Source organism: Carassius auratus, chromosome 38, assembly GCF_003368295.1.
Source record: "Carassius auratus strain Wakin chromosome 38, ASM336829v1, whole genome shotgun sequence".
Lineage (NCBI taxonomy): Eukaryota > Metazoa > Chordata > Actinopteri > Cypriniformes > Cyprinidae > Carassius > Carassius auratus.
In genome coordinates this window covers 9,118,516-9,136,943 of record NC_039280.1, presented here as the reverse complement: position 1 = coordinate 9,136,943, position 18,428 = coordinate 9,118,516, and the positions used below count along the sequence as shown (strand labels likewise).

At 39.7% G+C, this 18,428-nt stretch overlaps 1 long non-coding RNA gene across 1 annotated transcript in view; it reads right to left on the bottom strand.

Moving 5' to 3' along the window:
• LOC113056950 (uncharacterized) overlaps window positions 1-18,219 on the bottom strand; it is a 106,900-nt gene extending 88,681 nt beyond the window's left edge. The window contains exons 1-2 of the long non-coding RNA XR_003277769.1: window positions 18,027-18,219; window positions 12,153-12,236 (exon numbers count right to left, since the gene is read on the bottom strand). This is a non-coding gene — a long non-coding RNA (uncharacterized LOC113056950). The remainder of the gene's footprint in view (window positions 1-12,152; window positions 12,237-18,026) is intronic.
• Between the last annotated feature and the right edge of the window lie 209 nt (window positions 18,220-18,428).

The window sequence follows — 18,428 nt, the reverse complement described above, 5'->3', positions numbered from 1 at the left end:
GTGGCCAGCACTAAAAACAAGTGTAAATGGGGTGCAAAATATTTTGTGATTCGATCATGTAATTCACATTCGGAGCAGTGTTGTTATTAAAGTAAGTTGTTATTAACAACTAACAGTTGGAGTACTAGATAACTAAAGCTCAGAAATGACAACAGCACAACAAAAATATAAAAATCCAAACTAAAATTAAAACTGAAAGTATAAAAATAAAAGCTCATTTAAAAACATTTTAATTCATTTAAATTATATTCATTAAATGTGATTTGAAAAATTGACTTTGTTATTGTCCTCTTGCATCATTGACACACTAATGCAGTAAAGCTGCTTTGACAATTTGCCTTATTTAAAGCACTATAAATAAAGGTGGCTTAACTTGATGTGTAAGGTACTGTCTAAGTAGAAAAGAAAAAACAAATACAATGGGTTTTGGGAGGGTGGGGGGGGGGTTAGGGTTAGGGGGGCATTATCAACACTAATTAACACACTGACATAGATAGTAATGTCTGTAGCTGACATATTCAAAATAGACTAGATCTTCTCCAACCACTTGTGACTGGATACCAAGATGATTGTTATACCAGTTGTGAAGAAGAGCCCATGTTTTGCTCTTTCGGCGAGAGCTGGTGGTCGATGTTCGAGGTTTCACACCACTTGACACACATGCAAGTCTCAGCTCGATCCCCTTCCCCTCGCGCCTCCAATGGTAACATTCAAAACCTCACAGGTTGTAATAGCAAGGCTTTTGCTTTCTTCTCTCTTTACTGTCATTGGTATATTCAGCCTCAGAAAAGCGTCTCGACCCACTTCAAATAGCCGTTGTGTTCAATTTCCACCTCTCCAAAACAAACCAGAGGCGGCTTTTCAAGCCATATGTCAGCAGTATGAGAGGACGGCTTTTATGTGGTGAAAGCAGTTTAATATTTTGTGAAGGCTTACTGCTGCTACAGACCAGCTGAATGACAGTCTGACAATACACTCCCATCCATTCTGCTTCTCAGATCAAGCGCTCGCAGCAGCAACCCTGAGACACATTCACTCGCTCGCCCGCCTGCTCTCGGCGGGGTGAGAGGGCGACGTGGCCACCCTGACAGAGGGAGCGAGAATGAAAGTGCAAGACGGAGAAGAAGTGAGATGTAGAGGTAATGCAGAGGTTTTCGGTGACCTTGGCTATGGAGGATGAGGAGTGATGAGTGTGTTGATATTGCGTATTCCAGATCCATTACTCACAGATCCTCTGCTGCAGGAGGTTTATGCCTTTGTCTCTGCGCCACACACAAACACGGACGTTGTGGGTGCAGCGGGCAATGCCCTCCTTTGGCACCACACGTGCAGAGAGCCCGTTCTCCTCGGCTCGCCACATCTACGCCGAGTTTTCACACTGTTTCTCTTCTCATCTTTATTCCTATTTAAGTCAAAGACAGAAATTCAATGCACAGGGCACGGCGTGGAGCTAAGCTTCACTGGTTTTTTTCCGTGCAGAAAATGAGATCTAATAATGATTTGCTCACCGTGGACGCTATCAGCACATAAAATCATCCAGGTTAATCAAATGGTTGTTGTGAAAGCCGTTTCTTTCTCTGCAGCGCTAACCCTTGCCGGCACAAGCTGAAAAGATCATTGATTTTTAATCTGCAATGAAAACCTCTTGTCACCCTTGGTTGTTTCTGAAATAATGCTGTTTTCAGTAGTTATACTTTTTCAGGCTCTTCTGGGATGGGCCTGTGGAAATTCTGACGAGCTTTTGGGACCGCGAGTCTAAATGTTATGAACTTTGCCTTTTGACCACGCTGCCGAACATCACATGAACGAAAGTAAACTCACTTTGTTATTCTGGTGACCTTAGACCTTGCAACCTACATAGTGTGCATAATAACAAACAATCAAAAATAAATGCAAAGTACAAGTAATGATATTTTATATGCCTCTGGCTTATATTGATTGCATGGTACTTGAACGGAATTATTCTACCCCATCTTTCAAGGTTCTGTGATTCCCCTTAAATTCAAATACATAATCTTTAAACTGCATTTAAAGAAACATTTTCCATATTTAAAAAGCCAGTTCAACAACAATGACAGGCTGTCATTAGCATGACCTTGTAATGTCATTGCAACGGAAAGACAAGAAAACAAGTTTTGAATAAGCCCTTGAATTAAGAATTGCCTGATGAATACGACTCAGCAAACAAAATTATTTACGCTATGGAAGAAAACAACTTTAACTCAAACAAGGTTTGCATCAAAGCTGTAATGCAGATGAACTCAACAAACAACACAAGGACATCTTCTAATATGAATAATGCGGGCCAAAGAAAAAGCAAAGTGTTCTGACACTGGTTTTCTGGAGCGAGTTAAAAGAAAGAAGTGAAAGAAGAACGCGGAGAAGACGTGCTGGGTCTGGGCGGTGTTCGGCTAAGGCGAGATGATGAAGCATGCTGAGTAGGACAAATGAGACACGGAGAGAAAGGCACAAAGTCTTGAGGAGAGAAGTCTGTCGGTCGAGAGTCTTTCATTTCTAAAGTACTGGAGACTGTTATCTGCTTAACAGCTGGATTTTCTCTGAGAATGCAATGGATAAAAATACAATAGTAAATAAGAAACAAAATCTACAAATGCAAAAACAGAAGAAATATGCTACATGAAATACAATATAGGCAACTGCGGTCCGGGGTGCGAGGGGCAGCGGCTTATTCTAGCGGCCGCATCCTTCTCATTGGCCGCGGCGCTTACAGGGGACAGACGGCCTGACATCCTGGCCTGATGGCCGTGTAAGTGGGTGCGGTTCTCGTCCGAACCTCGGGCCCGGGCAGCTCACATCTCTGGTGGCATATTGAAAGCAACAATAGATATTTTACCTCAGATCTTGAAAATAAATTATGCTAAAGCGAACAAAATGTGAACTCACTGCGAACCAGCATCCATAACAAAGATGGTATCACTCAACTCAAACCTTTCAGTCCATTCACATCTGAATCACCTATTTTCAGTGTCCACGCTTCTTTACACTCGCCATGTTCTTGCTATCACATCGTATATTATACACTGGATGCAACAAATCATTGCAAATCATTTGAACTTTGTGTAAGCGCATCATAAATATAAGGATTCAGCAGGGTTTTTTTCGCACGTTATTGCAGACAGCATCACTGATTATAAGTTCTGTCGTATTTTGCTTGCGCCCAGTATACACACAATGTAAATGAATGTTTTAGCGATATCTGATGCTGCGTTTGAATTTTCATTACTTTATTTGAAATTAGCGCCGGCATTTTTCTCTCGTGGCCCGGATGTGGCCCGGCCCCCTATTGAGTAACCCTGTCCTAAAGCAAAGGATGTGAGGGGGTATGGTATGGTATGGCAGTATGCAAATTAAAAGTAACATGAGGTACAGCCACTCTATGACTGGCCGATTACCCCGACAATATGATGATGCCTGACCTATGGAGGACCAATATTTATTTACTTTATGTATACTCTACAATACTTTATGTATTTATTTGACATTTATTTTTATTCTTTTTAACTTTTATTTACTTATACTTTCATTTTTATGTAATTTATTTATTTATTTATTTTTAAATGTATTTATTCATGCATTTATTTATTTATTTATTTATTATATGTATTTCCATACATATAATATATTCACACATTTATTTATTTTAGATTTATTTATTCATTTATTTCTTTTTAATTTTCCGTGTGCAACATGGAAATGAGGGAGGCGGTCCTTGTGGTGAAACATTGGTTGAGAGCTCAAGCAGAAGCATCCGATTTCCGAGTGTGTTGTGCCCATGTTTTAGTCTTGTTGTGCCAGATCAACTGGAGAGATCCAATATAATTTCAAAGATTCACATTATTATTTCTAATTATTTTATAGCAACTGGATTCAGTTACTTATTCTCATAGCTACATCATTAAGCCCAGAACCAACAACATCGTCGATGAGTTTGTATGTCGTCTCTAGACACTCGGTGGAGGTTTCTAAGACTTGTCTTCAGTTTGTAATCACAGAGAAAAGACTCCCAAAACATTGTGAGCATAAGGTAATCATAAAACCAGTTGCACTAAACGTCTCCAGCCTTCTAAGGTTCACTATGCTTTTTGGAAATGCGATCCACTGGCATAAAGTTGGTTTTGCGCTAGACGCTCAATATTCGCAAGTTTGGAGACCATCACTAAGGTTAAATACGACGTTGGTATATGTGTTCGATTTTTTTAAAGGTCCCGTTTTTTCGTGCTTTTTGAAGCTTTGATTGTGTTTACAGTGTGCAATATAACACGTGTTCATGTTTCGCGTGTGAAAAAACAGTATTTTTCACACAATTCACCTATCTGTATACCGCTGTTTTCACTGTCATAAAAATAGGCTGATGACTTCCTTGTTCTATGAAGTCCCTCCTTCAGAAATACGTGACGAGTTCTGATTGTGCCAGTGGTTCCTGTGTTGTGATTCGACACCAGCTTAGAGCGCACTGCCCTCCTGTAAATGCGATTGGGCTTGTTTTGAGAAGCAAGTGGGCAGGAGCATGTGCGGGAGATGTACTTATAATCACAGGAGCATTTTTACTGACGAGATGCGCATGAAAATTGCATTCGATTTTTTTTGCACAGCCCTAACATCTAGTTAACATAGATAAACAGCATTTCCCTTTGTGTAATAAGTTACAGAAACTGTTAAAATGCACCAATTTAAATAATAAAATACACTTACCGGTTGTGGTTCATAAACAACGCCTTCTCCTTTGTGCGAAACTGGCATTAAACTGATTGAGATTGAGAAAGCTGTCCTTAGCATGTGCTGCACATAGTTTTACATGTGGATTATAATTTTCGGGAACCGAGTTAAACATAAATTGTAACCAATAATCTCCAAGTACAGTGTCCCTGGGGAGCCCAAACAAAGGTGATTGTTGATGTTGATGAAAATAACAGCGTTTCAATGACATGGCGACAAACACAAACGCAACTCTTCCTCTTTTCCGTCGGAGCGCAACAAGACCACGCCCCCCCGTTTGTGTATTCCTGTGGGCGGAGGTTAGTCAAAAACTGTTTTAGTGATGTCATTACTGCAGTCCAAATGGGTAGTTTTTGTATATCTAACTTGGCATTGAACTTTGAGCTTTAGAATTTTACAGATATTATTTATACTCTAACAACAACATTACACACTACCTAAAGTTTTAAAACATGGGATCACGAAGAACGGGACCTTTACATTTATAAAATAAACTCAAATCATATGTAATTATTACTGAATATACCTCACTCGTAAAATAACACTTTACAGTTGGTTTTGTGACTGTTAGCTATTCTCTTAAAATGTTATTAGACCAAGAAACATGCATACTAATATATTTAACTTTAGAGATGGTCCCTGAATTTGCAAATACCGAGCCTCTAACATCAAGCCAACTTTATGCCAGTGGGTCACGTTTCCAAAAAGCATTGTGAGACCGTAGACCTTAGGTATAACTGGTTTACGATAAACTTGTGCTCACAATGTTTTTGGAAGTTAAGATCTTCTCTGTAATTACAAAATAAACACACGCTGTAAAAACCTCCACCGAGTGTGTCTAGAGGCGTCATCAACTTAGACCATTGACGATGTCGATGGTTCCAGGCTTAATGATGTAAGTAACTGAATTCAGTCGCTATTAAATAATTCAACATAATAAATGGGAATCTGATCTAGATAGAGAGAGAGAGAGAGAGAGAGAGAGAGAGAGAGAGACATAATGCAAAGAACAACAATAAGCCTCCCCAAAAGCCTTTAAAAACACTGTCATATAGAAATCACACTGAATATGGAATTTAAAAATGTACAAATTACCCAACTGAAATTTCCCAAATCTACAGAACAGAATTTGCTTTGTCATTACCATCACACGGCACTGCTGCTTACCATACAGGACACAACATGAAAGAAAAGTTAGGCAAAGTGTCACTTTGTTGCACTTTAGACGACATTGTTCAATTCTGTAGAACAGTCACGGACGCATGAACATGGCTCTCACGCTGAGGTTTCATAATGGACACACAAAAGAGGAAACCCTGTAGAGAAACGCCTATACCAGAACTCCACTCCCCCTCTTAGAGATAGAGGGAATGGGATGAGGAGAAAAAATGAGAGTGTTTATTCTCAGCGGTGCTTTGCTAATGAAAGAGCACATTCTTGTTTTCTCACTGTGTCATTGCGGAACTCAGGGGTTGTGGTGTTGTCATGCTCTCTCTTTTTCCACGTCTGTTTGGCGACCCACGATGAAGCATCGCCCGACTTGGTGACAAGGACTGAAGATAAAGCCTCCATAAATGTTCAGTAAATCATCTCCTGACCTTTCCTGGCATCGCACACATCGACACCTGAAATGTTAAAGACAAAAGGAAGATTGAAACTTCCAGTAGCGTGATGAAGTACAGTTTCCAGCCTCCCTCCTCCTCCTCCTCTCTTGTAATCTTTCTTCCTCTCTGTCCAACTATGTCGTCTTTTCTTCCTGTCCCCGTACCTGCCTGGCTGTGTGAACGCGTAGGGTGGCGGACATTTTGCATATGCGATCCGTCATAGGGGCAGGATTAATGTTGTTTGCTGGCTCCCAAACACAGTTGGTGTGCACTGTGGGCGACAGGAAACTTGGCCAAGTCTGGCTGCCGCACGGCTGGGTGGAAAATTAACCCTTGGTGCCGGGAGGCTGGAGGCCGTAGCTCAGGTGTCCTTACATATGTTTGCAGTGTCAGGACAAGCCCAGCTCCGGGGCCCCCTGCAGGGAAGAGCACTACCAGTGAGCCCGGCGTCAGAGGCCCGGAAGGGGGAGAAGGGGGATAGGGATGCGCCTTGGCACAGAGCGGAGCCAATATGCTTAGCTTTTTAAGGCCTCTCTATCTGCAGATAGTGGAGCCGCTGATAGTTAATCATCACATATATGTATTAAACAGATTTATTGGGATGTTTTTTATGTCCTTTTGGAAAAGAAGACGGGAGAGACGAGGAGATCCAGTCCCTGCTGGGACACAGGTGTCTTCGTATCTCCTGCTATGCTCGCTCAGAAGATCGCACAGTGGGACCATCACGCCGAATTGCTTATTCCATAATTATGGCCCAGCTTCTCATAAGAACACACAGAACCAGAAACACCCTCATGGATAGCTTTCTCTGCAAATAACATATTACTCATCTGAGAAATTGCAAATACCTGGTTAGGGTTTTGATGTGCTATGAAATTATTATTATATATATTTCTTTTGCCATAAATAGACTTGCAGTTCGGATATGCCAGAAATTATAGATAAAGAAAGAATGTGTAACTTGAGGTGCCGAGTGAGCAAAATCCAACAGCCGTCGTCATGGCATTGACCTTTACTTTGGCCCACGGTGACCCGTGGTTCTGCATTTAAACTTTTAAATTGTAAACTTGAACCTTGGCATTTCCGAGCCTCTGTGCAAGGGTGTTATCTTCGGGAGGAGTGACAGTTCGCAAAACGTAACCAGAAGTGAGCTTCTGTCAGCCTTCTTCAACAAAGCTGGAAAAGAGACAAAGGACATCTATGACTGGATGTCTTTCATAATCACAGTTTCCTAAAACTAGGCTCTATCTTAAACAGAAAAGCTGTGATGCTCTGTCAAAGCGGTGTTACTTTGGGTCAAGTATGTGGCAGATGAGAGAGGAGCTGAATGTTCTCTTGCTCGTGACTCCTTAGTTTGACTTCTTCCTGTGCTCTGATCCAAACTCCACCAATCAGTGGATCTGTGTCGCCCTGCTCCGGAGAACCACGCAAAGGACAGAAATAAAGAAATAAGAGAGAATCACCCTGAGGCTACATCCAACACCTACAGTATTTTCCCCATCATTTCCAGTTGAGATTTGAAGTTGCTGCTACCTCTAAAAGAAATACACCTATGAAGAGAAACAAAAGAAACTGAGAGAGACAGAAAGATAGAGAAGTAATAAAAACAGGGCCGTTCTTTCATACAGGTGCTATATATAGTACCAAAATTATTGGGTCAGTAAGATTTTTCTTTTTATTGAAAGAGATTTAAACTTCTGTTTAGCGATTGATTCAACTGATCAAAAGTGAGAGTAAAAGCATATATAGCATTACAAAACATCTCTATTGCAACTAAATGCTGTTTATTTTAATTTCCTATTTATCTATCTATCTATGTGTGTGTGTGTGTGTGTTACTGAATCAACCTAACTACATCAGGTTACTTATTTTTTTTTCAGGGTCAGATATAGCAGAAATAGCTTATTACTCGATTATTTCTAGTGCTTTCTCTTAAAAAGAAGAAAACCACTCATCATGTTGCAGAGGTTCTAAAGATGTTATTACGTTATGGCCATTCTTTCACTGATCTGGCCTGAGGCCCCACAAACCCACAGGCTGGCCCTGAGTGAGAAAGAGAAAAATAAATGAAAATAAGAAGGAAAATAGTAACTGAAAGAGAAAGCAATAGTCCGTGAGCAAGATGCTGACCCCAGAGACAGTGCTGGAGATAGTCGTCCCAGCTAGTGAGATAAAAGCTACATTACATGAAATTAATGGAGGCTGTGTGAGGTGTACATGAATCACTGTTTCAACACTATGAAACAAGTGCAAAGGCATGAAGAAATCTAACTGCAGCTTCAAAGGTCTGCCATTTAGTCAGTCAGAACAGGCCTGACAGAGGGAAGAGGGGGTTTTGATGAGCAGTTGAGCGAAAGAGTGTGAAAGAGTGCAAATGAAGGAATGAGATGGATAATACCAGACAAGGACTATGAGAAAGTCACAGCCTGGGAGAGGAAAAAAAGAATCGAATCGAATGAAAGGGGGCAGATGAGCATTTGCACAGCTTGCGTCTCTTCTCTGAGGTGATATCAAACACTGTTTAATGAAAGTTAAATAGTTTCTGTGGAGTGCACAGGCTGGAACAGATGAGATCAGGGTGCGGAAGCTGTCAGTGCCACTGAAGCGGGTGCACACCGTCACCCTGCCTGAAAAAAAGAAGTGTATGCAGATACAAACCACCCACCGTATGCACCATGTTGACTCATAAAAGGATGGGGAGTTTTTTCCTTATTTTCTCATGCCTTTTTTCTGCACTTGGCATGGACTTTTTGCAAATACATCTTTGTAATTTGAAACTGACGAGAGGAGATTTATGACAGAATAAGTGGCCTTTTCTTCCGGAATTTATAACGTAGTGGAAGAAGTGCATATACGGTTAGAAAGGAGTCAGGAGGATGCTGTTATGGGTGTATGAATATGTGTGGGTTTAAAAAAAAATCACTAAAATCACTGAATTGTCTCTGCACCTCTTTGACATGAGAGGATTCTGTTCCCTTCCATCACTTCCTTTGCAGACAGACACACAGAGATCGCTAAAACCTTCCCTCCCACTTTCCGTTCCTTACTGTTCTCTCTTTTACCGTCTAGATGCTTTAAAGAAACATAATTCACTTTCTGTTCTTTACATCTGCCTGTTCCAACATATTTTCCTAACAGACCTGACATGACAAAGCATAAGCAAAAGGTGTAAAATCTAAATTAAAGTTTGGAATCAGTCATGGCTGCGACAAATGACAGGATGTTTTAGAAGATGCTTGTAAAGGCTGTAACTACACTCCATATGAAAGTGTGAAAAAAGTTGTGACATTTGCCAAGTATGGTAACCCATACTCTGAATTGGTGCTCTGCATTCAATCCATCCAAGTGCATACACACAGCAGTGAGAAGTGAATACACACCCGGAGTTGTGGGCAGCTATATATTTAGCGCCCAGGGAGCAACTGGGGGTTCAGTGCCTTGCTCAAGGGCACTTCAGTCATGGGTATTGAGGGTGGAAGAGAGCACTGTTCATTCACCCCCCGCCATCCTACAACTCCTGCCAGCACCGAGACTCAAACCAGCGATTTACAGGTAACTAGTTCAAGTCTCTAACCATTAGACCACAGGTGCTTCTTTCATATATAGTTCTAAATAGCATATTTATCAATTAAAGGGATAGTTCCCCCGAAAATTAAAAATGTTTGTTTATCTGCTTACCCCCAGGGCATTCAAGATGTAGGTGACTTTGCTTCTTCAGTAGAACATAAACTGGGATTTTTTAGTCAAACCGTTGAAGCCTATCACTCTTATAATGTAAGTGGATGGGAATCATGGCTAAAACATAACCACCACCTATCTCTCAAATGGATACTCCTAACTGAGATTGTAGATAGATTGTCAATAGTCCATTTGAAAGACAGGTGGCGGTAATGCACTTAGAAGTCTGCGATATGACAAGAAGAGGAAGAAAAAGACACCTCACGCGTCTGCTTGAGAACGCATATAGGAGGACGCACTCAGGAGAGTTCTAACAGTTTGGATATTGCGTGAATCAGAGGTAAAAAAAAAAAAATATATATATATATATATATATATATAAACTGTTCAGTTTCTTGCACAGTACGATTTTTGTTGTTGTTTATTGTATGTTTTACTCGCAGTGTTTGGAATAACGGAGTTTAAAAGAACGGCGTTAGGTAACGACGTTATTTTTTCAGTAACGCGGTAATCTAACTAATTACTTTTCCCGTCGTTACAACGCCGTTAACGTTACTGACCGTTAAATGCGGTGCATTACTATGCAATCCGAACCGACCCCTGGCTCACACAGCGAGTGAGCAGGTGGGTTAATGGCGAGATAAGCGGTTGTGATTGGCTAAGGCAGAGTCATGTGTTTCATGGTAGCCAATCAGAGCCAGTGTTTTTACACACATGCTGGCACACGCGGCTGCGCCAGCGGCACAAACACACACACACACACGCAACAGCTACACAGAGATTCGCAGCAGAGATGGCGAGTCAGGAACAAGTTGGCATTTTCAAGGTGAAGATATAAGCACTACTTCAAATTCATTGTGGTCAAAGGCAAGAACGTGCATGTAATGTGTACATGTAATGTGTGAAACGCATCTACAAAGCTAGTGGCCAAAAACACTTTTCTTACAAAGATAATACTTGAAGGGCAGGATAAAACTCTTGCTGTCTGTTGACGTGCAATAAATATTGAAAGTTATGTACCTGTCTGTTCTACTCATTTCAACCTACTTGTGAAAACTGCAAATAAAAAAAAAAAAAGGAAAAAAAGTAGTACAAATTCTCTGATTTTTTTTTTTTTTTTTACAGTAACGCAAATAGTTACTTTCCCTGGTAACAAGTTTACTTTTATTCTAGAGTAATTCAGTTACTAACTCAGTTACTTTTTGGAACAAGTAGTGAGTAACTATAACTAATTACTTTTTTAAAGTAACGTTCCCAACACTGCTTACTCGTGATTCCCATCCACTTACATTATAAGAGTGATAGACTGCAACCATCTGGTTTAAAAATCTACTGAAGAAACAAAGTCACCTACATCTTGGATGACCTGGAGGTAAGCTGATCACATCACATTTGCATTTTTTGGGTGAACTGTCCCTTTAAGAGATTGTTAAAGTTGCTTTATAACAAAATAAATGTCATCATACATAAGTTTGGAGTGGGTAAGATATTTTCAAGTTGATAAAAGAAGACTTGTGTTCACTAAGGCTGCATTTAATTGATCAAATCTACAGTACTGAAACATTGTAAAACATTATTATAATAACTTCTATATGTTAATATATTTCAAATGTAAATTAGTTCTGTGATGGCAAAGCTGAATTTTGAATATGCGTATTTGCTGCTCAGGGAACACATTTCTTGTTTTTTTTGTGGAAACTGTGAAAGATGGATTCTTTGATGAACAGAAATTCCAAAAGGACAGCATTTATTTGAAAACAACATTGTTTGGTAACAATTAATGTCCTTACAAACACACTTTTGATCAACTGAATTTTTTTTAATAAAAAACAAACAAAAAACAACAGTAGTGAATTGCTAGTATCTCATTCATTTATAACAAATGTTTTTAACAAGAATGCCCTAACCAGCCATGTCACATTTTGTTGGTCATTTGCTTTCGGTTATATCAGCCTGGGTAGCACTGGCCTCTGCGAAATCTCATTGGTCCAAATACTTGTTCCATATAAATGTGAATTACATATTAAAACATTCAGTGTTAGCTGTATATTCTAATTAAACCAGCATAACCAAAAGCAACCAACACATATATTGCTTTTGAACACATTTTTAAAGTTACCCTAAAAGACTTACCTTCATGTCAAGATGGCAGATTTTCAAATCAGAACATACTTTTTCAGGTATTAGAAACCTCATTGGTGTGGACAGACAGAACACCTGGTCAAAGAGAACAGTAAACAGCCTTTAGACATTAATTAGATCAATGACAAAACATAAAACAAACTGCTGGGTAAAAGTACAGTGAACTTTGGCGAATAAGAGGAGGACAGAGAAGACTAGATGAGAGAGGCAGTAAGATGAGTTGAAACAGTGGTCTCTGGTCAGTCACGTGTTGGTGCGGGACAGGACGAGTGAGTCACAGTGCGATGTGGCACCTGGGTGCACTAATTAATGCACAGTTCCAGTGGCTGAACATTTAACCTCCTCTTGCATGTATCACCCAGTGGCTCCTCTCACTTCCACAACAATAAACACAAACAAACCATTAGAGATGGTCAGTGGTTCTGGCATTCACCATACACAGTTTCTTTAGAACAAGAGACCTCAGCACGAAATGATCCCAACACACATACCATAACTCCAGCAGGAATTTATCACAGGTGGGTCGCAGATGCTTAAAAAATATCTGTATTATATAGCAAGATGATTGAATTAAATGTTGGCTTCAAATACAATCAGGGTATTGCAGTAAACAGGACTTTGGTGTTTGTGGGACAACCCGGGTGACCAGGAAGGCCGGTTACACAAGTGCTTCTTCTGTCACCCTAAAGCGCTCTATCAGCTAGGCCAAAGGTCAACTAAAAGGCATGACAGAAAAAGAGAAAACAGCACTGATATGTTCTCATTTTGAAAAGAGGCTCAGAGATGCAGAGGTCGCCCCAGGGCGAGACTGTTGCTTTCTGATCTGCCTTGTGACTGCTGCTGAGGCCTTTCACATGATTCAACCCCAGCCTAACCTTGTCATCATTAGGGTCAGGGTTATTTATCTGTTCATTTTTCCAATACAGAAACAGCCAGGCATCACAGAGAGGTCATGTGTGGTCATAGACCCTGTAAGGAAATTATGAAACATGGAGAGAATGCGCTTTTGATCCAGGATCATTCTTTCAGACTAATGGACCTCTAAATTGCTGTAGTGTGTAAAATGATGCTTTTTAACATAATTTAACAGTGTAAATTATTTTTCGAGAACGAGTCAATCTTTTGTTCATTATCTGGCTCAGCTCGGTGTTCATCTTCAGTTCTCTCTTCACAGCAGTTCAGTCAGTGTACTGTTTGAGTACATGAATTACTCCGGGATATGGGTTTGTTTGAACTCCGAAGAAGTGACAGCCACATTAAAAAAGTTAACAGCTTAAGTCATTTGAGGATTAATGCTTATTGGAGACGATTTCAAACAATTCAGTTCGATTTGGTGAACTGGTTCAAGAAGATCCGGTTACATCGAGTGATTCGTTCGCGAACCAGATATTACTACACTGCAGTGAATGCGTTCACAACAGACCCGGAAGACAATGCTGAATAAAGTCGTAGTTTTTGCCATTTTCGGACCAAAATTTATTTTCGATGCTTCAAAAAATTCTAACTGACCCTCTGATGTCACATGGACTACTTTGATGATGTTTTTCTTACCTTTCTGGACATGGACAGTATACCGTACACACAGCTTCAATGGAGGGACTGAGAGCTCTCAGACTAAATCTAAAATATCTTAACAGTGTTTTCCGAAGATGAACCGAGGTCTTACGGGTTTGGAACGACATGAGGGTGAGATATTAATGACATTCTTCGGTGAGCTAACCCTTTAAGTGTATTTTTTTTTTTAAATTGAGATTTATAAATGATCTGAAAGCTTGATGTATGGATTATTAGGATCGGGCAATATTTGGCCGAGATACAACTATTTTAAAATCTGGAATCTGAGGGTGCAAAAAAATAAAAATACTGAGAAAATCGCTTTGAAGTTGTCCAAATGAACTCTTAGCAATGCATATTACTAATCAAAAATTAAGTTTGGATATGTTTATGGTAGGAAATTTACAAAATATGTTCATGGAACATGATCTTTACTTAATATCTTAATGATTTTTGGCATAAAAGAAAACATTTATAATTTTGACCCATCCATTGTTTTTTTGGCTATTGCTTAAAATATACCCCAACAAATTAAGCTTTGAGGTCCAGGGTCACATATGTTTGGATGCAATTCCCTGGCTTGCCTAAAATACTGGTCAACACCTTCAAATATAAAAACAACATGTCATACTGACAAGTGACAAATCTGAATTTACATGAATGAATCATAATTATAGAATTAATCGAGAATGATAATATAAATGCTATCTATATAAAGATATTTGTAATTTACTTCAGGCCTAAAGAATACGGTATATCAAACTGTTTTCCTTGATAATGACTGTTCTACTGAGAGGACAGGGAACACTCTTACAAACGTCATCACTCTGCTTTGGACAAGAAGTTCAGCTCCGCTGCTTTACAATAGGCCTGATCCTCAAGCATAATAATCATTTTCTCCTCTTAAAAATCTAAAACACACAAACTGCCAAAGTCATTTGAAAAAGCCTTAATTAAGTTCAACTGTGCAAACATTAACCTTGTAAGAGGCTAAAGAGAGGGAGGAATGAAAGAAAGTGTGTATGTGTGTGACAGAGAGAAAGAGAGTGAGAGATTCTATGGATGGAGAGAGATCAGGGGAAGGTTAATGAAGGAGGGCGAAGTTGTGTTTGCTTAGACCTTTGCGACGGAGACGGAGGAGGGGGGCAAAGGAGATCTTTCATGGAGAACCGCACACACGTCCCTCGGTTTTACTCGAAGTACTGCACAAACAGGCTCCAAATGACAAGGTGACACTGGGAATACACTACTACGTGACCGCCGCTTGAATTGCCTTCATCCGTTTAAGATGACTGCAGCCACTGTGGACACTGTCGCGCCATTAGAGAGATCTGGAGAATAAGCCACGGAGATAGCAGAGATTATCACGGCCTGTGTGCTCAAAGACCTCCCAAGGGCACAATGACAAGCCACACCACTGAGGCTACAACAGGAAGAAATCTGATGATGTATTATTAAACTGCTCATTGTTACGTTACTGCTGTTTCTAAATTGTGCAACATTTAAAGGTGCAGCTCACACAGAAATGAAACTCCCTGTCATCTTTTACTCACCCTCATGTTAGCAAAACTCTCCTGCTGCTTTTTGTCATTTAAACAAAGTGGATGGTGGCAGGGCCGTAACCACCTTTGAAAATTAATGCTAAAAGTCAAGCGTGATGCCTCAGTTTTTAATGGTAAAAGAGTGTAAGGAAAACTTGTCAATGGTTTTATGATTTATTAAATGAAATGAATTAAATATAGGCTGAATCATTTATGTGATTATGCAATTCTTAACTGAATGTGTCAAGTAACATTTTGCAGTTTTGTGAATATTAGGCATACGATTGAATGTTTGAAAAAAAAAAATCATTAATAAGATTTGTGCAACAGTTTGGACTTTAATTTATGTATTTATTTTGGGGTAAACTCCTGATGAAATAATATTTAAATTTTAATGAGTTCAAAATATTGTTATTATTTGTTTTTGTTTGTTTTTACATGGTACCTGTCCATTTGGTCTCTGGTCCACCAAAAGTGAAATTGATGCTGTATTACCATCTGCTCCCTCCTTCTTAATGTAAAATAAATAAATGCATTAATAAATAAATAAATCATAGCAACACATTTTTATATGTTTTTCTATGGGCTGGTTCAGACCTTAATTAGTCAGAACATTACAAGCAGCAGCAGAAGTCTTTCAGCATTTAATATGGCAGGACATGGTTTTCTTCCTCTTCTTCTTCTTCTTTTTAAACATCGCTTAATGGAAGTGTCAGAAAGGTCAACAGCCACTAGACATTGTATGTGTGTTTATGAAAATGTTTTACATTTTCATACTTTTGGAAGATTTTATTCAAAGCAACTTAAAAACTTCTGGTGTGGACCCTGATCTGTTCGACACTAGAATATTGTTCAATTCATGATTCTACCAGCATCCAAGTCCACATGAAAAGGTTGTCTGGGGTACGGTTTGTGTCACCTCCAGTTCAACTTGCAGTTGAAAAAAACTTGTAGTGCATTTAAGTCAGTGTTTGGAATAACGGCGTTTAAAAGAAGTAATTCAGTTACTAACTCAGTTACTTTTTGGAACAAGTAGTGAGTAACTATAACTAATTACTTTTTTAAAGTAACGTTCCCAACACTGTTTAAGGTATACGTTTTATCATTCCACGTCTTTCCCGAGAATCAAAACCATGACCTTTGCGCTGCTAGTGCTGTTGAACTACGCTGTAGCAGCACATAACATATGTTGTGTTTCGCTAACAGGAAGAAAGCTCTGACTGGATGTTTGAGGGTCCAGTAGAGCATGTGATGTACCCTGTTTGACATTTTTATGGGTTTTGGTCATTTTGGCTGTTGTGAGACAGTTAAGATGAGGTTATGTCTCAGAGAAGAGCCGCCTTTGGCTGAGTGAGACATGAGCTAGCCGGGACCACACGGGAGATGACATTTCCATGTCTGTTTAGATAGAGGTGTGGCGGACACATGTCTCTCTACCTGATCGAAACTGATAGAGGGAAATATATTCACGGCTCTCCATCCTGCTGTTTTCTGTAATGGAATCAGATTCTCACAGCCCTCTAATTAAGCGAAGATTACATATTTATATTAAAGCCCCCCTTTAAGGATGATTATTTCATTTGGCTGATGAATATATTATCCATGCATTGATCAAGTCTGCTATTTAGTGCAGTGGAGAAACATTACCCTTCTTGGCAAGCTTTTCAACTACCGTGGCCTTCACACACATACTGTACATACATGGACTGTCACTATAAGGCCAGCGGTGCAAGGGTTAACGCTGCTGAGAGCTTTTGCCCAGTGGATTGTTTATCGACTGAAAGAGAAGGTCTTCTTTCTCTGGGCCAGTTAAGTCAGCCTCCCTTTTGTTTGACGCTGCCCATTTGAGGAAAGCTTATCCCTGACCTTCTGCCGCCGAGACTGATGACAAGGACACCGCGCACTAACCTTGACATTCAGTGGGCTAAATGGCTTTTTCCACTAGCAGTCAGCAAACCAGAAGACAGGCAGCAGGAGGCCAAAACCTAATGAATCTATACCTGAGAGAAACTTAGCACAGCCACATTCTTTAAAGGAGCAATCTTTACAAAAGAAGTGACATGTACAATGGTGTGTGTGTGTGCGTGTCTCTGTGTGCTAAGTGAATCAGAACAAGCAAAGCAAGAAAAAAAAAAGTCTATAAAAGAGGGGTTAACTACACCAGTGACTGTATTAGAGACAATGAAACATTTGCATAAAAATGTGACTAAGACATTTTTATACGTGAAAAATTTGGAATCCATTGCATTTAGTCAAATAGGGCCATACAGCATATTGAAACACATCGTATCAGTTTTTAGATCGTGAATGCTTTTTGTGATTACAGAAAGAGGGATCATCACACTTCAATAGTCAGTGTGAGTCTATGTGAGCTGCTGTTTGCAGCCCACTGTACTTCCATAATACTTCCAAATGCCTAATATTAGCAATGCCCAATAGTGCAAATAAGTCATTTTCGCATTAATACTGATTTGTAAACTGGTAGTGTGATGCCAGTAAAATGATGCATTATGGGACTATATTACATCAGGTAGTTAGTTAAACAAACAGTGACCAAACCAGTGCCCATAAACACAGAAACATGAGCCCACACACATACAAGCAAGCAACACATGGGGTAAACACCCCCAACCCAAAGTCACATGGAAAGACTATATAGGGGGGAGTTTTCAGGAGAGCTCTGCTTTATGACTGCTGTTGTCAGAGCACTTAGCGCAGTTTCCTTTGTTTCTAATGAGATAAGACAGTGTCAGACGGATACAGTACTAACCTTTCTGCTTGTTTACAGTGCAGAAGAACAGGATGGGGGTGACCTCTCTAAAGTTTACGGTCCAGCTTGCCAGACAGCTCTGTTTCTAATGAGAGGCCTTGTGGGAGCATGTCACAGTGCCTCTGCTTGGCACACAGAGAGTGCTCACAGACAGGGGAGAGAGAGCTGGCTGTTTGGCCCTGGACACAAACACAAAAACAAACACTTCAGATAAAAATCTTTATAAACCTTTCATTTATGTTGATTCATTTTCATTGATTTATTTTCATGTTATATGTTATGTTATGTTACTGTATGTTACTGTATATTAGGTTAAGCATTACATTTTTTCAAAAACATTTATGTAAATAAATGTCATTAATTTAGGTAATGAGCATACCATTCAGTTAATTAACTTGATAG